Raw genomic sequence first — 22,948 nt, 5'->3', positions numbered from 1 at the left:
AAAGCAGACATGGCAACCTTAAAATTGAGACACAGTGCAAAGCCCAGATTCTGCAAAAATTATGAATTCAGTGCTTGAATTGACACTACTAGATGATAAAGGCGGAAACAGAGGCAGTTTGTACCTGAAATCAGAGAACACCTGGAGAGGTTCCAGTGAAAATGCAGTTGGAGCAAGGAGGATTAAGGACAGCAACAGGAGTCTCAGGAATGAAAAGTGACAGGAGAGATCAGGAGAATGGAGGCAGGGTTCTAGGAGGTAATAGTTGGTGTGTGAAACGTCAACAAATCTGTGATAAGCCTTAAGGAAGAGGAGAGAAAGAGAATGTAGGAAATAATAACAAATCACATGTCAAAAGAAACTCTGTTTATGAAATTATAGCAAAATATTGTTTTCCAGCATGACAAGGCAATGATTGCTGTTCCTAAGACCCTTAACAGAGTATATTATGGGTAGATTTCTTTCTGGAGTAAGACTGAAGGTTAAAGTGTGATGATGACATGGTTAATCAACTGGCTACTCACCTAAAGGCACTATCCTGTTAGCTTTAGAGTCCCTTGGGTACATGGAGAAATACGAACCAGAATAATTACTGAGCCTTTGATATGAACAATATGGATATTTTAAGACTGAAGGGGAAAAAAGGCACTGGGAACTGTATTCTGAAACCTGTTTTACACTCTAAACTATTACTAATCTCAACTGCAGGTCTTCTTTCTTCTATGTGGGGACTCCAGAATACAGACAGGGCGGTCCTGACTATCTTTCTGGGAACCTATGAATCTTTTTGGAATGTGAAAGGCAGGATAAGAATACCTGTAATTTACTTCCTCAAAAACCTCTTCCCATCACTTCTACTATCTCACCAGGAAAATCAGAGTCAGGGTTCAGAAATCTGGAAAGTGACCATGTAAAGGGCCTTGAGTTCTCCATGCAAATAATCATAGGGCATATTTCCGTGGATGGGTGCAGATTGGCCCAAGGTGGTTGGAAGCAGTTCTGGTTCACCAGCAGTGTACCTGTCTTAGCACAGTTCTGTGCCAAAATTACTATGTCCAGATGTCAGTAAGACATAGTTGTTTGTGTTGATCCAGTGGTCTGAAATACTAAAATACTGAAGTACTAACTGCTTTTCTAGCCCATATAAAAGAGAAACAGGGAATAGAAAAAGGAATCTTACCAACAAAAAAATTAAAATTACAAAGAGGTGGACAAGGACATGAAACTATGCTTGAAATAACAAGGAACAGTGAAGTAATCACTTGAATTAAACTATGAAACAGAGCAGCAGTAATCACAGAATCCTAGAATGGTTTGGGTTGGAAGCGACCTCTTCAGATCACTGAGTCCAACGCCCTGCCGTGAGGGGATAGAACTATATAAGACACAGCCCTGACGCAGTTACAGCAATTTACTTGCTGGGTCATGATATACTACCTATTGAATAGTTATATATACCTGTAAACAAAATCAATATATAAGGGAAATAAAAAAAAACAAAGACATAGAAAGAAGTCAATAGGTAAAACATATGAAAATATGCATATAACTTATTTATGCCACTTTTATATGGTGGGTCATGTAGGAGGCACTGATAGATTTCAATTTTTTGTCATTTTAGTTTTTAAGTAACCTACACTTAGAAGGTTACACATTTCTATTTCATTATAATTTTAAAGCTGTGAAAGGAACTCACATAATATGATTGAATATCAGAAGTATTTTTTTTAGTAGAGATTAATAATGAGATCTTATCATGAACATTTCTGTGATGTTTCAACTTCATTCAAACACTGAATCATCTCTGAAGGACACTGCAATTTAATCATAATGAATTCATATTGATGTTTCTTTATTTTGAACATTATATTTCCTTTCTACAGATGCAAAAATTAGAACACAATTAATTAGCTTAAGTAGGTGATTTTGTAAATATAACAGTTCAAGCATCTTGTTGAAGAATGAAGATTTGAAGTTCAATTTCTTTGTGATATTTTCTTCAACATATTTTGAAATAAGATTGATAGAGTGGAACTCATCTGACTAAATTATGACATCAGCACAGTCAAAGATGCATACGTGGTAGTCACGTGATGCTGTTAGGGAATGGTAAAAAAAATATAAACACTTCTAGAAAACACTTAATTCATTCCAAGTAGATGCCTAGTACGTGTCAGCTGAATTGTGTTATAAACTGTATTTACTATGTGGGGATTCTAAGGTGTCAGATTTAGACGACCAGATTTAGTCTCGTGAATCCACTGAGCAGATGTGCAAATGATACGGTAATTTGACCACCAAATCTGATCACCCTCCCCAGCACTTAAGAAATAAGATTTTAGAAGCAAATTTAGAAACAACAAATAAATAATCAAACAGAAACCCCAAACAAACAAACGAAAAAAGAACCCAGGGAATAAGCTCTCAGCTATGTTTTCACCTTTCTTGCAGAAACAAGCAAGAGAAAATGTAGAAACAATGCCAGGGATTACCAGTTATGAATTTTAGAAAACCTAGTTTAATGGAGCAAAATTAATTAAGTGGTGAGTAGCCAGAAAATCATAATGGAGTTTTACTACAGCTCCCTACCTTACCATATTTATCCCCAGCAAGGATTTCCAAATAGCATGGCCAAAAGCTAGTAAATGAGTCCAGAATACATAGTAACAACATGTCCACAAATAATAAAAGTCTTAATTGTCTTTTCACTGAAGTTATCCAAGTTTAAAAGATCAACAGATAATGAAACGTCACTCACCACAAATTCAAATAAAGCTTTACACTTTAAAATAAGCACAGTCCTTGGGAAATTCCATCCCAATGTATATGCAATGATGTACAAATCAAGTAAATAATCCAAGTAATTTTACAGAGAAATAAATCCTGGAAACTAGGAGTTGATAGTTACAAAAATGACTCAAGTCTAAAACTATGCAACTACCCATCAAAGAAATAAGGAGCCTGATGCCAAAACTGAAAACACTCTGAAGTTCATGTTCTTTCAAATAGACTCCTGAAGTAAAATTAGCTGTTTAGTCTCATTTTCAGATTTGATTTATTAACATAGCTGAAGTCAAGCAAAAATGACAGATATGGTCAAACCCAGGCATATTATAAATTGCCTTCCAGTAAAATCAGCAGTTTTAGCAGTTAAGCTTTCATCATTTTAGAACAGAGCAGTATAGATGACCGCAGAGTATGGCATATTTGGTAAAATGCACAAAAGATGGTAATTTAGATCAGTGAACTTGGTAGAGAGACACCTGGATTCATTCTGTACTCTGTCATTATCTTTGCATGTGGCCTTGGGAAACCAGTGCCACTCTCCCTCCTCCAGTTTTTATGTGCAAATAGGAACAGTAATATTTTCCTGATACCACATTCTGTCGTCTCCTAAGATCCTGCTTCCGCAGAAATAAAATAACTTTAGCTATGCTGACAGAGTTAAAACAGCAAAATCTCTCTCATATGGATGGAGTTTATTGTTAAATGAGTATTTTATGCAGTTATAATCTGCTTCTGTTCAAGAAGGGTAGCGCACTATGCAGTTGTAAAATACCGTCTTGTGAAGATAACTACATACATCCCTCAGGTGTTTATCAGTGTTTTTCTATATCCTTTTCTGAAGCGTGGCCCCAAGGGTGCTTCGAAGCTCCGCAAGATGCCTGTGTTGCGTGCCGGTGAGTCATCCTCAGGACACCTTTCTGTGCCACATGACTTCAAGAGAAAATATTACCCATAGTTTTTCCTTGCAGAATTTCTGGGATTTTTCTATCTGAGCTTTGATATTACCTACCTCAGAGGCAGCTGGAATTTGTATGCAGCTTAAATTTAGTATGGCATTCACAGACATCAGACCTCTGGAGACTGCAGTTCAGCACACTCCCCTCAGCCTCCCACTGATCCAGTCTACTGATGGACAATGTGACCATTTTTGTACAAAAATGCCCCGCATCTTCCAAATGAAACCAGTACATATATTACACATATATTTAAATGGCCTGGCTTTACATTGTCAGGATTTCAGAGTTTTAGAGGTATAGAGATGTATGGCTCCAAGCAGTTGTTCTCACAAATGCAATCTGAATTTTCTCATTAGCTCTCCCTTCCACTTTTTTTTTTTTACTTTTTTTTTTTTTACTTTATTTTTTCCAAGAGCCATTGTTATGTCTTAGGTATAAATTACAGAATAATTCTTTTTGCTTATAGGAATTAGTCTGCACAGTATAAAAGAAGGTAATTAATGTTATAAAATTACTTATCTTGATCAAAGTGGATGGAGGAATGGTAATATACAGTACTTAGTGTAGTGTATGTTGACAGAAATTAAGCATAATTCCCTCATCAAAACTTTAGGCTAAATGTAAATGCTAGAATAAGCAATACATTTATATCCATAGCAAAATGTTAGATTTCAGATTAAGATAACAAAAATAGAGAAAAGACAACAATTGAATGGGTAGATTATACTAAGACTTAGTCTAATAATGATTATTCTAATAATTATTCTTAGATTTTTCTATAACATTGGCTCAGTCAGCCAGACATGATTTCGTTTCTGAGTTACTTTTTTTCCATTGTCTATTCAAGTGTGTGTATATATATAAAAGCAGGAATATAAGAAGGAAGCCACCGACACACCTGTTCTACCGTGCAGTATCATTGTTATCTATTAAGTAAATTTATAGCCTGTGTGGGAATCTGCTGGGGTTTTTTCCTGGTTGGTTGTTTTTTGGGTTTTTTTGGTTTTTTTGTTTTTTCTTTTTCCTTTGCATACACATCCTTCAAAGATCATTTATTTGTTTTTAAATGCTTTTTGGATTTTTTCCAATACATTTTTTAACGATTCTTACCTAGGGTTCAGGCTGAGTTTGCATCATCAGCATCCTTTCAGTAAGTCATATCTGGTTTGACATAATATACTGCACCATTTCTAGGGTGTTTCTCTGGGTGCACTTAGGATAGCATTTTAGTTTGGAACAGGAATAAGCATTTGACATACAGCCAAAACGTAGCTATTCTGAAGCAAATCCCACTGAAATGCTTGTGACTTTAGCCATGAGGTCTTCAGCACCAAGTTTTGCTCTACAAAGCCATTCCTATTTTGCCATGCTACTTGCCAATGGGGAGGGTCTCTGTAATGCAAACCCCACATAAACATAGTTGCTCTTCCACATATAAGAATGATTGTAACCTTTTCTTTTTTCTGTTGACTGCATTCAGGTTTTGGCTAGGTCCTGAATGTCTTCCCTGCAAGAGGCCCCTGCTGTTTTACCTAGCTTTGTTAACAAAAAGGCAAGGGTCACCCCTACAGAAACATTTGTCTTCTCTTTGGGCTCTGTACTTCATCAGTCCTGTTTCCTTTCTCTTTGTTTCCTTTCCCTACAAATGCCTAAAAGCCTTTTTTTTCTTATGTTCCATCAGTCTGGATCTGGTGGCAATGCACCTCCTTCCCAGCGCTCAGCTCCCTCTTTCTGCCCAGCTCGTGCCCCAAGTCCCTTCAGGAACGCGCAGCTTAGTGCTCTGCAGCAAGACCTCTGCTTGCAGTTACAGGGAAAGAGTTACAAAAGAAAAGCAAATTGCTTTCAAAACCAGAATATAAATTGAACTCAGAAAAAAGGTTATTTAAAAAAGGTAGGAAGAATTGACAGACAGCTGAAGTCACTGAATTTATTTACATCTCCTTTTGCTATAATTTCCTATGTCTTCAATATTAGCATACTATGGGAAAGAAATATTTTTGTGAGTGATTACACCATTACATTCAACTTTTTCTGCTTATATTAATTTTCCCACACTGGATGATAAACCACAGTAATAACATGACTGTTGCATATGTACTCTTGTTAAGTGTAATCTTTTTATACTTGACTTGTATATCTAAACATGCAAGTATTTTCACCAGGTTATTTTGTGCATTGCCTTTGCAGAATGTTCAACAGATGTTATATCTTCAAAGCTTACTTATTTATTCATTGTTGCAGTGAAATTTTCTATGAAGCACGAAAAGGTAAATTTAGATATTTAGAGCTCTTTCCCAAAAAGCAGGTAACTATTGGTACTTGTAACCATCAAATGTCTCCAATCGTAGCCTATGCTTTTAAAAGACTTATACAGAATATCCCAAATATGTCCTACTTCCCGCCAGCATTTTCACTTAAACAACATAGATGGGATACAAAATAGGTTAGTTATACAAATTCGGAGTTTCTCAAACAGAAACAATGCTAGATGAATAATGACTTCAGATATCATATAATGTAAGTGGTAATATGATGAAATTTAGAGAAAACTATCTGTTAAATAGAAATGTGCATAATCTTAGGACAGCAAAAGTGTTCTTTAAATTGAAAGTTTAATCAAATAATGAGAATTAAAGATTTAATTTTTTTTTTAAACATACAGGCATTTTTACTTTATCTTACTGTTAAGATAAACAAAGTTTCTACCTTTTTTTTTACCAAACAAGTCCTACGGAAGTATCTTTTATTTTTACACACTTTGTGAGCAGGTGGTGTGTGATCTTGTCACTTGGCTAGACTCATTAATAAATGATTAAATTTTGGTATAAGCTGCTGTCAGAGTTCAGCAGTCCTATGTTCTGTCTTTATTGCCAAATCATTGCACCGTTGACTTCAGCTAAAGTTCAAGTTCACAGCCTGCGCAAATGACACGTATAGGTGGGGACTCTTTTGGTACATACTAGCTGGTTGCTCCAGTGAGAAACATCAACATAGGACTTGTGCATACTTCCATGGAATGGACTTGAAAATACATGACTCCCAGCTTGAAGAATTAATTTAAATTACCTTCAACGAAGTCCATGACTAAAGTCCTTTCTTAGGCCAAACTGCCATAAAGTCAGTGAAATTCATTTTATGTTAAGCAGTGAATTGATCTCTGTGTGTTTTTCCAGAGACAGGTGGTATTGTAATGCTTGCTTATGTTAACGTTTAATATTCTATTCATACCAAGCCAAGCTATACTGTTGCATTTAGATCTTACAGATTTGTGAGACGTTTTAAAATTCTTTAATAAGAAACAAATTAATATTAAAGAATTCATATTGCAAACTAAGTGCAAGGATGCCTAGGCTAAAAGACTGGCAATTTGTGGTCCTGGTTACAAGGGGCACCATGGGTCAAACAGTTAATATTGTATTTGCTATGTGCAACTGCCGCCTTACTGTTCCTACCCTGTATAATTCCATGTTTTATTCAATTAATTTGACATGTTGTGTCAAATATGTGATTTGTTCCTAGCGCTCCACCTGACGGTGTAACAAAAATCCATACCATCCATCAGCCACCACCAACCTCAGTACCAACCTCAACACCCATCATTTAAACCCATTCCCAATTCCTCCTAAAGGAAGAAATTGCATATTGCCAGTTATTTTACCTTTATTGTAGGCATTACCTACCTTGTTAACCCCATTTCCAATGTTTACCCTTCAAAGTTGAAGAATTGTTAAAGGCATTCCAGAATGAGCTTGCATTGAGCAATACCTCCATTAATCTATGTTAAGTCATTCCTTCACCCGAAACCATGGTGTTGCCTTTTTCCTTCCCACAATTTTCCTCCACCCTTATCCCCAACTCTCTGAACTCTGCGTTTTCTTTCTTTCTCCCTTGTTTTCTCTCTCTCTCTCTCTCTCTCCCTTATGCCACCAAGCTGCAATGTCGAGCCACGGGGTGGTGTAGAGAACCGGTACCAAAGGCGGTTTTGTCTCGACATTGCCCCTGTAGCGCCATCCAGCGTCACGCTTCGAGGAAACCCTCTTCTCCACAGTTTTGAGAAAAAACAGCCTCGTGCGCCTGCGCAGGGACTAAAGGCGCGGAAAGAGCAGAGGTGCGCGCAGCACGTCCGTGAGAAACCGTACGTACACATTTGCGATCTGCGCGTGCGGGAGAGCCCCTATATAAGGAGCACCTGTGCCCGCCGTAGCGGCGCGTGCGAGTACTCGTTCCGTTGTTGCACGCTCAGACCTCCCTGGGTCCCCGACGAAGCCTGAGGCCACCGGAGACCCAGCAGAAGATCCTCGGACTTGGGAAGGTGGCGAAAGACTCCTTCTTCTCTCTCCTATTATTTTCTTCTCTTCCCTTGCCCTGCCTCATCCCTCCATTCTCTTCTCCCCGCAAATAAAAGTAAAAGGTGGTACGACATCCGACCGATTTCAGTGTCTTTATCTCATCCTTGGGATCGTATTGAAACCTCCCCCAACATTGGATTGGGACAGATGCCCAGGCTAAAAGACTGAATTAATAATATAAGCCTGCATTTAACTGATTTTTTATTTAACTGATATATTTGTATTATTCATTCGAAATTACAAGCTATCTGGATATTTACCAAAAAAGAAAAATCCAAAGATCCAGGTGACTTATTTTAAAGAATAGCATAGTTTGCTTAATTGAATGGGCAATTGTTTTTCATCCCTATACCTGAGTATATTTCTCTGTATTTCTTTTTAGAATGTTTAAAAATGCATTGCATCTTTGAAAATGTATCTTATGAAGTGTACCTTTAAATTATATTCTAAGTTTTTGAAAAAAAAAAAAAATCCTTAATATCCTGTTTAGTTCATTCAGCACCAAATATAGACAAAACCAGAATGCTACAAATGTCACCCATTCCCTTCAAGCACTGAGGAAAATATGTAATAAACATATGGTGCTTTTATCTAGCTATTATGGTGCTATGGTAAATCATTGCTAAAGCTGGTGAGAAATTTTTGTCAAGTATACCAGTTACAGATTGGAAGTGTTCCATTAGAAATCTTGGGTTCAGTTTGGTTTTGTTAAAAACAACAAATTAATTGGGACCCTTCCTGGGTTCCTTTTGGGGTTGCCTTGTCAAAATCGCAGAGCAGGGTCTCACCTCAGAGCTTCTTCCAGCCTTGCTGTTGACACCTCAGCCTCAAGACCACCTCGTTGTGACCAGATTTGGACTCGCCTCTGGATTCTAAGTGTCCCAATGCCATCCTAATCATGGAGCCACCTCATCCCTGTCCTATCACCATGACTTTTCTATAGCAAGAAATCAGGTGTGCACACTGGATAGCACCTGTGGCATACCAGAAATCTCTGTGACATAAATATTTGGACTCCTGACTCAGTCACTCTTGTGACTCTAGACAGACAAAATGTTTTCAATATATTTTACGAAAATCTGCTAAGATTGACAGACACCTGGAACAATCGAATATCATATTCCTATGTAGTACAGTGGGACAAACCTTTTAAATGCTGGCGCATCCATGGTATACAGGAAAACGGAGTAACACATTATTGTGGTTTAACTCCAGCCACCAACTAAGCACCACACAGCTGCTTGCTCACTCCCCAATGGTGGGATGGGAGAAAGAATCGGAAGGGTAAAAGTGAGAAAACTCGTGGGTTGAGATAAAGACAGTTTAATAGGTAAAGTAAAAGATGTGCACGCAAGGAAAGCAAAGCAAGGAATTAATTCCCTATTTCCCATCAGGTATTCAGATATCTCCAGGAAAGCAGGGCTGCATCAAACATAACGGTTACTTAGGAAGACAAAACACCATCACTCCAAATGTCCCCCCCCCCCTTCATCCTTCTTCCCCCAGCTTTATATGCTGAGCATGATGTCATATGGTACGCAATATCCCTTTGGTGAGTTGGGGTCAGCTGTCCCAGCTGTGTCCCCTCCCAACTTCTCGTGCACCCTCAGCCTACTCACTGGTGGGGTGGTGTGAGAAGCAGAAAAGGCCTTGACTCCGTGTAAGCACTGATCAGCAGTAACTAAAACATCCCTGTATTATCAAGGCTGTTTTCAGCACAGTTTCAAAACATAGACCCTTACAAGCTACTGTGAAGAAAATTAACTCTATCCCAGCTAAAACCAAGACACACATGCTTGAACCTTTGCCCTGATCATAACTCAATCTTTTACATACAATAAACTGCAATAAAAAATAGAAGTAACCACAATTTAGATCACTTGAGCATTTCTCCTTTTGATAATTTAGTAAAGGAAGATATTTAATCTAGCTTTAGTTACTAGTAGTGTAATAACTGCACTAAAAATTTACAGGTGAGAGAATCACAACAATGGAAAGCCTACCAGCTATAGTAGTGTGACCTGAATTAAGGAAAGATAAGCAAATACCTAAAACCAAATCTTAACCACAACCAGAAAGTGTTGTAAATATCCAGATTCCTTACATATTCAGTTATCAGTTACTAACGTCATCAGTCTATTCTGTCTTGCTAGCAATAGTGCTGTTCTAGATAGGCCACAGCTTTGAAAGTATTGAATCAAACATAACTTTCATGACTACAGATACTTTTTCACAAGACCTTTGGACAGATGCACAAGCATCTATACTTAGATAATTAATAAAATAACCTTTGGGTTATCAGGCATCATTAAAAAACACTACAAAAATCTAAAATAAGTTTGCATGCTTAAGTACCTTAATTTCTGTGAAAAAGAGACAAATTAAAAGAAAGGCCAGAAAAATTACAGACCTCATATAGTAATTAGTTTTGCAACTCTATTGCTTGAGCAATTTCCAGCAAGCTTAATTAAAATTCTTTGTCCTGTAATCCTGACTACAGTGCTATAAAAACTCCTAAGAACATGCTTATCTTTGAGGACCAATGTAGATCACATCAAAGGTGCCTTAAGAGAGCTTTTAGCACAACATAGCTTACATGACTAAGATGATCTTGCTCAGTACATAGGACTGTTTTCCTTACCTTATTCAAATCACATGCACACAGAGAAATAAATTCATAACTTTGCATAATATTGTGGCAAAAAATGTCCTGTAAATGCACCCACAAGTACAACTCTGATTATGATTAAAGTTTATCTTATTATACTCTAGCTAAGAGGATCATTATATTATATACTGTGCCATGATTAAACTGCTTTTTCTTAAAGTACTTCGAATTTATGTTCAGACAGCTTTTATATTCATAAGCTCACAACACTACTCCACACATCCCCAGAGAGCAACCCAGGAACAACTAATCAAAGTACTGGCACTTATTTTACTGTAATGTGCATTGCTCTCAGTACTGTAGTAACTGTAAGTCAAATCCACATAAACTCTTCTATACAACATGTTCAGTTTCAGCTGTGATCTGGATTAGTCTTTAAAATAGAAAGAAAAGACTCACTGCACAACTGTATAAGGGCTTTGGCCATTTGAATCATATATTGGGCTCAGTCCAGTCATCTGAAGGCAACAGAGACAACCATAGGCAACCCTAACCCTGACTGTAAGTGATGACCAGAGGGGAAAAAATGCAGTTTCAACCTCTGCCTTTCTCTTTTTTTTAATCAGTTGGGTTTTTTGTTGTTTTTGTTTGTTTTTTGGGTTTTTTTGTTTGTTTTGTTTTGTTTTTTTTTTGTGCTAAGAACAGAATAATATCTGTAGCCAGCCTCTTGGCTTCAGATGTCATAATATTCTGTTGGGTGTTACAAATAGCAGAATAGCCCTGGACTATGTGTGGACTTGCATATATTCAAACATTCAATATTTTTGACTACCTGGAACTAATGGAACAGGTTTTCAAAGTAAACCTTCCATCCTAGCAATTTAAGTAACTTGCTAACAGCAAAGTTTTTGATGACATTGGGTAAAACTTTGAAAGGTTCAGTAGTGACTTGAGGTGTGTTTAGACCCTGTAATGGAGCACAGGCAGAGAGCTGACCTGAGCTGGTACTTCCACTTGATGCAGAACAAATTGGCGTGAAAGGTAGTTGGTCTGAAAAGGACTATAGTTGCATAAGAATAGCTCCATATCTACACTAATAAACCTTGCTTCACAGATGTTTTCTTAACAGTGCTTTTACAGATGTGGATATTATGCCACGTATAACATCACATAATAGCAGATACAAAGCATTTTTTCTAGTCCTAAAATGAATATAGTAATTCTTGCACATTTAGGTGAAGTCTGAAACACTCTAACAAAACCAATCATGTTATTTTCAGTCTTGATTATTTCCTTTTTCTCCTTAAGCCACTAGCTGTATTTCTAATGAGGCTTATTCTTTATGGTAGAGATTCCAGTGCTCAGCACGGTATGTAAGTGAACAATGGCTTTGGAATTTGGCTATTTCTGTCCTTTGAACATAAACAGAAAATTTCAACATTCCAGATTGTGTCTTCTGATACATTCATGCTTCTCAGTTGGGAAGCTCGTCCTATATGTTAATACATATTTACTGTTGAAATAAAAGGGTTTGCCAACGTATTGTGAGAGTAAAACATGCTGTGGCTAGAAACGGACCCAGCAGAGGTACATGTTTCCTGCTTTCTCAGGACCTAATAGGGCTTCTGACGATGTTAAATTTGACAGGCTCATTTTTTTTTTGCTTTGCAGTATTTATTAATAGCCCAAATCTCTGAACCTCAAGGCAATCTTGCCATGTTTATCCCAAACGCTAAAACTATTAGGAAAGTGTTGAACTGTTTATTCTTCCTCCTAGAGATTTACATGTGACATCCTACAGGGGTCATTTTTTCATTCATCTTGTTCCTCATAGCTTCTAAGGTTACTTAGAAGAATGGGAAAGTTGCCATATCCTAATATTACTCATAAGCTGATTGTACTTTTTTCTCTGTTCTATTTGTTAAAGTCAGATTGTTTTCTTCTCTTTCGCCATCTGCCAGTCTAGGATATAACTGGGGAGATCAATTCTGGTATTAGTACTCCCATATGTTATCAAGAATTTTTTGGACTTCTGATAAATCCAAACCTGTTTTCCAGGTTCAAATAGTAGCACAGAAAAACTTTGTTATTTCTGGGAGATCTAAAGTTTTTACCTCTTTTTTGTGATGAGATACGGCCAAAGAAATATGAATTTATTATTCACTGAAATCACTATGTACATTACACTGAGATGTTTCCATAAATAAACAAATAAATTCTAACTGACAGTAGATTTCCATAAGACAAATCCCTAAGTCAAATTACAAGCCAAAGCAAATAAGAAGCGGCACATGCTTCCTGAGCTCAGGTTGCTGCAAGGAGAGGTTTATGTTCCTACAACTTCTAGTCATGTCCCTGTAGAATCATAGAATTGTAGAATAGTTTGTGTTAGAAGGGACCTTCAAAGATCATCTAGTCCAAGTCCCCTGCCATGGGCAGGGACATCTTGCACTAGGTGCTCAAAGCCCCATTCAGTCTGACCTTGAACACTTCCAGTGATGGGGCATCCACAACTTCCTGGGAAACCTGTTCCAGTGTCTCACCACCTTTGTTGTAAAAAATGTCCTTATGTACAATCTAAACTTACCCTCTTTCAATCTAAAAACCATTGCCCCTTGTCCTGTCACTACACGCTTGGTAAAAAGTCTCTCTCTGTCTTTTATAAACCCCCTTTAAGTATTGAAATGCTACAATGAGGTCTCCCCAGAGTCTTGTCCAGGCTGAATAACCCCAAATCTCTCAGCCTTTCTGCATAGGAGAGGTGTTCCAGCCCTCTGATCATTTTTATGGCCCTCCTTTGGATCTGCTTTAACATGTCCATGTACTTCGTGTACTGGGGACCCCAGAGCTGGACACAGTACTCCAGGCAGAGTCTCATGAGAGCAGAGTAGAAGGGAAGAATCACCTCCCTCGACCTGCTGGCCATGCTTCCTTTTATGCAGCCCAGGATCTGGTTGGCTTTCTGGGCAGCAAGTGTACATTTCCAGCTCACGTCCAAATTTTCATCCACCAGTACCTCCAAGTCCTTGTCCACAGGGCTTTTCTCAATTCATTCACCCCTCAGTCTGTATTGATATTGGGGATTGCCCTGACCCAGTTGCAGTACCTTGCACTTGGCCTTGTTGAAATTCATGATGTTCACATGGGCCTACTCCTGAAGCCTTTCAGGATCCCTCTTGATGGCACCCCTTCCGGCAAGTGATGTATTGAGGTTTGTCTGTGTGGGATGAATATGACCAGAATGTTTGGTTTGTGCTTTCATATCTCTTGCCTCCAGGGCTGGTGTCATTTCTCCAAGCATTCATATATTTCCAAAAGTCTTCCGAAACATATGTTGCTGGAGATAGAGCAGTTGCACTTTCAGTCAGAGGAATAAATACAAACAAGGCTTATAGGTTGAGGCAACTCTTTGAACTGAAATATGACTCATTTCTGCATTTCCATTATGCCAGATGATGTGAAATTAATTAGTCTCATAATTATCTCTATGAATGTCACAGTTTACATGACTGACATTACCAGCATCAGGTAAGATAAACAATTACTGTGTGAAAGACTGACTTACTTTTACCCAGGTAGTGAAATATATATGAAAGGATTTTTCTCCTCAGCTTATTCAACAAAAAGTCGGCTTTTTTTTTTTCATATATTATTCATTATTTGAATAAAAGATGAAAATAGCTTGACATCTTTTGAGATGGGAGGTCATTTAAAAGTAACACTTTTTTTCTTTAATTTTGAATTGGATGTTGTGAGCAGCCTTTCCAAGGATTGCTGTCTATGTTTTGAACAGAATTGCCATGATGTGTACTGGAATAATGAGGTAACTTTTGTTGTCTAACTACTTTGTATTTCGTATCTTTCAAAAGATTCACAGACAGATGATTTTAAAGGTACACTTCCCTATGGGTCTACCACAGATCAGAACAATGTTTTGGGAATACACAATATGCTATCACAACAGTAGCCTTTAACACAAAAAAAAAAAAAAGAAAGAAAAACAAAAAAGAACACTTAGCTTGTACATACTGAGAAACTCTTAGGCAGAACTGGTTCTGATAAACCAGCATACCACTCTCTTATTTTTTTCTCTTCGTGGATTATCCCACAAAGGATTATGTCATTAAAAGCCAGTGATTCCTTTTTCAAACTTTGAGTGGACTATTCAATAACATATATTTCAACAGATTCATGATTTTTCTTTGTTTTGAAGGGATGGTGGCTGTCATCCTGATTTAATAAAAACTTTTGTTTTTCTTAACCTATCCCTGGTAAAGAGGTTTCTTGGCTGTATCAGTTCATAAGCCAATCTTTTTTTATGTTTATGTCAAATGAGCTTTTTAGACAGGTTCCCAGGAAGAAGTTTGATGTTTAAGATTAAACTATCTTTTAAACAAATGAAAGACTTGACTTACCCAGAGGGTTTCATGCCTTTTAAAGTTAGAGTTAGCTGGCCCATCTGATTTTTAAAATAATTTGCAGGAAACCTAAACAGATGGATGAAATTCTGAAATCTTTCCAGTCTACATGCTACACTAATGGTATTTGAATCTTTATTTCTGGAAACAAATGTGGCATTTGCAAGTTTCATATAAAATGATTGTCCACTGTTGCCTTTGGCATTCTTTTGTTTTGGATAAACAACATGAAGTAGTTCAGTGGAAAAGCATCAGCAATGTGCCAGACTTTGAAGTTCTGTGAGAAATTCCTACATTCTTATCTTGCTGGCAGAAACAATGTTTGAAAATGTCATTAACAACTAGACTGCTGCAATGGATGAATTCAGGTTCTTAAGGACAGGTGGACTGGGAAGACCAGGAGGGGGATTGGCCCTTTACATAAGAGAGAAACAGGAATGCATGGAGGTATGCTTTCGGACAAGTCAGGAGCCAGTCAAGATTAGCAGGCAGAACATGGGTGCTGTTGCAGTGTTTATCTGCTATGGACCTGTACTGGTTTTGGCTGGGGTAGAGTTAATTTTCTTCACAGTAGCTAGTATGGGTCTAAGTTTTGAATTTGTGATGAAAACAGTGTTGATAATACAGGGATGTTTTAGTTACTGCTGATCAGTGCTTACACGGAGTCAAGGCCTTTTCTGCTTCTCACACCACCCCACCAGTGAGTAGGCTGAGGGTGCACGAGAAGTTGGGAGGGGACACAGCTGGGACAGCTGACCCCAACTCACCAAAGGGATATTGCGTACCATATGACATCATGCTCAGCATAAAAAGCTGGGGGAAGAAGGAGAAAGGGGGAACATTTAGAGTAATGGCATTTGTCTTCCCAAGTAACCATTACACATGATGCAGCCCTGCTTTCCTGGAGATGGCTGAACACCTGCCTGCTGATGGGAAGTAATGAATGAATTCCTTATTTTGGTTTGCTTGTGCACACATCTTTTACTTTACCTATTAAACTGTCTTTATCTCAACCCACAGGTTTTTGCACTTTTAGCCTGCTGATTCTTTCCCACATCTCTCCCACTGGGGAAGTGAGTGAGCGGCTGTGTGGTACTTAGCTGCTGGCTGGGCTTAAGTCAGAACAAGACCTACATATCCGGAAGTAGTAGGTTAAGCCTTCTTCAGATGACTGGAAGAAGCCTCACATTTGCAGGCCCTGGTCTTAGCAGGGGACTTTAACCACCCTGATAACTGCTGGAAGAACATGACTCAAGTGACCTAGGAGACTTCTGGAGTGCACTGATGACAACTTCCTGGTATAAGTGATCGAGGAGTTGGCAAGGAAAGGTGCTGTGCTGGACCTGATACTTACAAACAAGGAAGAACTGTTCACGGTTGTGCAAGTCAGGGACAGCTGTGGCTGCAGGAAGGAAGGGCAAAAAACAGGACCACAGCTCTGGATTTCAAGAAAAGATATTTCAAAGTCTTCAGATATCTGCTTGGAAGAATCTCATGGGATATAGCCCTGGAGGCAAGAGGTGTCCAAGAGACCTGGCTGATCACCAATGTGATCAAGGATCACCTCCTTCAACCTCAAGAAAGGTCCATCCCGACGATCAGGGACCACGTCCTTCAACATCAAGAAAGGTCTGTCCCAACAATTAGGAGATCTAGTAGACCTGCTTGGATGAACAAGAAGCTCCTAACTGAACTCAGAGATAAAAAGAAAGCGTGAAAGAGCTGGAAGCAGGAGTATTGAGATGTTGTCCAACATTTCAGGGATGGGGTTAGGAAAGCCAAGGCCAACCTGGAGCTGAAACTGGCAAGGGACATGAAAAGCAACAAGAAAGGATTCTAAAAGTACATAAACAGCAAAAGGAGACTAGGGAAAACAAGGCCCAGCTACTGAGTGGTACGGGAGACCTCGTGAAAAAAGACACAGAAAAGTCTGAGGTTCTTAATGCCTTCTTTGCCTCAGTCTTTACTGGTAGTGCCAGCCTCCAAGAATCCCAGGCCTCTTAGGTCAGAGAGAAAGTCTGGAACAAGGAAAACACACTCTCAGTGGAGGAGGACCAGGTTAGGGAACACTTAAACAAAATGGACATATTCAAGTCCATGGGACTTGATGGGCTGCACCCATGAGTCCTGAGGGAATTGGCTGATGTCATTGTGAGGCCAATCTCAATTATCTTTGAAAGGTCATGGTGACAGGGAGAGGTTCCTTAGTACCAGAAATGAGCAAATTATACTCCTGTCTTCAAGAAAGGCAAGAAAGAAGATCTGGGGAACTAAAGGCCAGTCAACCTTACCTCAGGTCCTGGGAAAGTGATGGAGAAAATCCTCCTGTAAACCATTTCAAAACACAAGAAGGACAAGGTCATTGTAAGAATTCAGCATGGATTTGCAAACGGGAAATCATGCTTAACCAACCTAATAGTTTTCTATGATGAGGTTACAAAATTGGTGGGTGAGAGAAGAGCAGTTGATGTTATCTACCTCAACTTTTGTAAGGATTTTAATACTGTCTCCCATGCCATCATCATAGGCAAGCTGTCAAGGTACAGGTTAGTGGACAGCATGGTTGTGTCACCATGCAGAAGTACCTTGACAGGTTGAAGAAATGATCTGACACGAACTTCCTGAAGTTCAACTACAGTAAATGCCAAGTCTTGCACCTTGGGGACCAGTACAGGGTGGGGCCAGACTGCCTGGAAAGCAACTCTGCAGAGAAGGAAGAGGGCATCCTGTTGGGCAACAAGCTGACCATGAGCCAGAAATGTGCCCTTGAGTCAAAGAAGGTCAACAGCCTCCTGGGCTGCGTTAGGTAGAGTGTTGCCAGTAGACTGAGAGAGGTGAGATTTCCCCTCTACTCAGCACTGGTGAGATGCACCTGCAGTGCTGGGTCTAGGTCTGGGTTCCCTAGTGCAAGACAGACATGAACATACTGGAGTAAGTCCAACAAATGGCTGCAAAGATAAAGAAGGCACTGGAGAAGAGGAGAGGCTGAGAGGGCTGGGACTGTTCATCCTGGAGAAGGCTCAGGGGGATCTTATCAGTGTGTATAAATACCTGATGGTAAAGAAGACAGAGCCAGGCTCTTCTTAGTGGTGCCCACTGAAAGCAAAAGAATCAACGGGCACAAACTTTAAGAGTCAAGCTAGTCATCTTTGGGATTTTCAGGCCCCTGAGCTGGGAGATGGAGATAGGATGCAGAGTGAAGTCCCAGTTGTTGAAGAGGTGGCAGTCACTGACCCGCTCCTCCACCTGGATGTGCACAAGTCCATGGGGCCAGACGGGATCCACCCGAGGATACTGAGGGAGTGGGCAGAGAAGCTGGCCAAGCCACTCTCCATTATTTATCAGCAGTCCTTGTCCCAGACGACTGGAAGCTAGCAAATGTGACGCCTCTCTACAAGAAGGGTCAGAAGGAGGATCCGGGGAACTACAGGCCTGTCAGCCTGACCTCGGTGCTGGGAAAGGTCATGGAGCAGATCATCTTGAGTGCCATTATGCAGCAAGTGCAGGACAATCGGGGGATCAGGCCCAGCCAGCACGGGTTTATGAAAGGGAGGTCCTGTTTCATTAACCTGGTCTCCTTCTATGACAAGGTGACCCGCTTAGTGGATGAGGGGAAGGCTGTGGATGTTGTCTACTTGGACTGTAGTAAGGCCTTTGACACTGTCTCCCACAGCATTCTCCTGGAGAAGCCGGCTGCTCACGGCTTCGATGGGTGCACCCTGCACTGGGTTAAAAACTGCCTAAATGGCCGAGCCCAGAGAGTGGTGGTGAATGGAGTCAAATCCAGTTGGTGGCCGGTCACGAGTGGTGTTCCTCAGGGCTCAGTACTGGGGCCGGTCCTGTTCAATATCTTCATTGATGATCTGGATGAGGGGATTGAGTGCACCCTCAGTAAGTTTGCAGATGACACCAAGTTGGGTGGAAGTGTCGATCTCCTGGAGGGTAGGAAGGCCATGCAGAGGGACCTGGACAGGCTGGATCGTTGGGCCGGGGTCAACTGCATGAGATTCAACAAGGCCAAGTGCCAGGTCCTGCACTTCGGTCACAACAATCCCATGCAATGCTACAGGCTTGGGGAGGAGTGGCTGGAGAGCTGTCTGGCGGAAAAGGACCTGGGGGTGTTGGTTGACAGCCACCTGAACATGAGCCAGCAGTGTGCTGAGGTGGCCAAGAGGGCCAATGGCATCCTGGCTTGTATCAGTAACAGTGTGGCCAGCAGGACCAGGGAGATGATAGTGCCCCTGTACTCGGCATTGGTGAAGCCGCACCTTGAGTACTGTGTTCAGTTTTGGGCCCCTCACTACAAGAAGGACATCGAGGTGCTGGAGCATGTCCAGAGGAGGGCAACGAAGTTGGTGAAGGGTCTGGAGCACAAGTCTTATGAGGAGCGGCTGAGGGAGCTGGGATTGTTTAGTCTGGAGAAGAGGAGGCTGAGGGGACACCTTATTGCTCTCTACAACTACCTGAAAGGAGGTTGTAGCAAGGTGCAGGTTGGTCTCTTCTCCCTAGTAACAAGTGATAGGACGAGAGGAAACGGCCTCCAGCTGCGCCAGGGGAGATTTAGATTAGATATTAGGAAAAACTTCTTCACCGAGAGGGTGGTCAAGCATTGGAACAGGCTACCCAGGGAAGTGGTTGAGTCTCCATCCCTGGAGGTATTTAAAGAATGGATAGATGTGGTGCTCGAGGACATGGTATAGTGGTGGACTTGGCAGTGTTAGGTTAACTGTTAGACTTGATGATCTTAAGGGTCTTTTCCAACCTATGATTCTATGATTCTATCAAATATGTACTGTTTTCCTCTTCTTCTTCATTTAAAATGAGAAGGACATGAACAGCTGTCATAAGGTACAGTTACATAGACTAAAACAGAATCGTTTAGGTTGGAAAAGACCTTGAAGATCATCAGGTCCAACCATGAACCTAGCACTGCTAGGTCCACCACTAAACCGTATCCTTAAACACTACATCTACCAGTCTTTTAAATATCTCCAGGAATGGAGACTCAACCACTTCCCTGGGCAGCCTGTTCCAGTGCCTGACTACTCTTTCAGTGAAGAATTTTTTCCTAATACCCAACCTAATCCTCCCCTGGTGCAGCTTGAGGCCATTTCCTCTCCTATCGTTTGTTACATGGAAGAAGAGACCAACCCCCACCTTGCTACAACCTGCTTTCAGTTAGTTGTAGAGAGCGAACATTACAACATTCAAATCCTTTTTTTGTTTTTCACAAATCCTTTTTATTCCATGTAATAAAAACTATTGATTTGTCAGTTGTGAATTATTAAGAGGTGTGGTTTTTACCCTGGAAAAGTTTATTTTTGTCGCAAAGGTTTAATTTCAGTAATAGTAACACACACTTAAAATTAAGTACGTTCAGAACTCTAGCAGTTATAGTACTTCAACATCAAAATTATGCCACATAATTTTTGAACCTGAGAGTACCAAAGACCCTTCCATGATGAACCTTCCATTGAGCAGAGCATGGACAGTTCATGATGCTTCCCTCAGAAGTCCTTCCCCTGTGACCAGTCTGATGAGAAGGAAATTGATTTTTCTATTACACCAGAAAGACAATTATTTTGTTGTTGAAGATAAAATACCAGAACAGTTAAGCTTTAAGCCTTGAATGATTTGAAGAGCTGAAGAAAATCTTGGCAGAAATTGTGAGAAAATGGTAGAAAGTGTCTTTTCAAGATCTAAGGGAGCTGGTTGATTTTTGCTGCAAAGGATGATTTAATATTGCTGAAGAACTTCTATTTCCCATATTAACCAATTTCCAAAATGAGTTCTGGTAGGAAAGTTTCATATTGCATCCCAATCTGAAGCTGACTAATCTCTAAAGTTGTGTTTCTGTTATGTTGTCATGGAAATCTTTCTGTTGGAACAGGTTAAATGCACCTGTACTAAACTACTAGTTTTACTAGAAGTTAGCGTTACTTAGGCGTTTTTTTGCGAACTTTGGATTTTACATAGAATTACTTCTTTCTTTCCAAATAAAAATAAATAATAGTAGGCTATCATATTATCCTGTTATTACCCCAAAATATCCTTTGTGTCTGCTTCATCAGTGCTTCATTTTTGTGTTTTCAATGAGCGCTAGTCACATATTTAAAAATCAGATGAAGGCAGCTGTTGAATCTGACCTTCTTACCTGGGGATGTACAGAGGAGGAAAATTTCCTGAGTAATTTCCAGAGTCACAACACGTGACTTCTGCAGAAGAATGAGAGTAAATTATGAATGCATGCACATCTTTCACTTATCATCACAAGGTAGATATAACATTGGGTAAATTAGCAATAAACTCAATACAAATTAACAACTGTGTGACAACTGTACGTATCTTCCTAGATTCAAAACCCTGTTTTTTCAAAGGTCTTGTGTCTACGGTATTGGGTTTAGGTTATTATTGGACTGTGTTTGGACTATTATTCATGTGTCAACAACATTGCAAATATAGCTACAACATCTGACTCATTTGGAAGACGGATTATAAGCACCAAATACTAAGTTCTCAGTCTTTTGAAATCTAAAAATGAAATGACTGCCATTTATAATAGTGCCTGTTCTTTTAATGACAACATTCACATACCAGACTAAAAATACTGCAGTAGAACAAGTACATCAGATTTGCCACCAGCTTGCTTATATATATGACAGGAAAAGAGAAATAGCAGATATCGACAAAGAAAAGATACTAGCAAGCTTAGTATCTTGAATTTATTAAAAGCTCCTTTTCATGTCAGATAAACAGAAAATCTCCCTCCAATTATTAGTCCAGTTCTAGGATACCAGAGTCAGAATTGTCTTCCTCAAAATAACATAAATTACTATTACCAGATGGACTTAAGCATGGCTACTATATGGCTGTGCAGTCAATATGAATAAAAAAGTTTTATAAGATGCAACATTACAAATTTATGTATTTTGTAGTGTTTATTTATTAATCTATTCATAAAGACAAGGAAAATAAATTTAACATTTCTGCAGACCTGAACTAGACACTGCATTTAATCACTTCATGATTACATAGATGGAAATTAAAAATTCTATTAATAGTATAGTATCAATTTTCAAAGTAAAGCATGGGGATTTAACTGTGTGAATTCTAGTAATGTCAAAGTGAGTCACAAATCTGCAACTTTGGAAATGTAATGTTTTGCGTCAGAAGAAAAATTCCATGGTAAATACAAAATGATCTAAAAGTTAAAGTAAACACATTTGAAAGTAAAATTTTAACAGAATAATTCCACTGACACATACAACTTTATGAAAGTGACCTGGAACAATTTTTTGGAGTATATGGTATCAAAATGAAAGTTTTGGACAGTTTCACATGGTATTTTCAAATTATTTGCAACTATGAAATGTACCATGCATTCTGTTCTTTGTTTCTTGAGTATATTTTGTTTATATCTCTTTTTTTGCAAAGTAATAAGAAGGAAAGAGTAGTTCTACTTTGTACAGTTTTCATTTCTGCAGGTAGTGTGTCATCTTTCCTACATAAAGACAGGAAATATTTAAATACTCTGGGCTACAAATGTAATGCATTAATGGGGAAGGAATAAAATTCCATTCTGTGTGTCTGCTTATTAGAGGTTGATATAACCACTATTTGAATAAATGCCTATTAAAATTTTACATTCAGTTAAACTTATGTCAATTAACTCTCCTTTTAACAATAAATTACTTTCTTAATCTAAGATAGGCTAAGAGGCCATTATTTATAGCTGGATATATAGATAAGAAACATAAGCTCTTTATAAAGTGTATATAATATTCAAATTATCTTCTTCTTTTCCATCTTTTATATTATAGGTTAATTTAG

This window comes from Nipponia nippon, unplaced genomic scaffold, assembly GCF_047370975.1.
Source record: "Nipponia nippon isolate SJK-2023a ecotype South Korea unplaced genomic scaffold, ASM4737097v1 scaffold_2, whole genome shotgun sequence".
In the NCBI taxonomy this organism is placed as follows: domain Eukaryota; kingdom Metazoa; phylum Chordata; class Aves; order Pelecaniformes; family Threskiornithidae; genus Nipponia; species Nipponia nippon.
Note: the sequence above shows the minus strand (reverse complement) of the source record.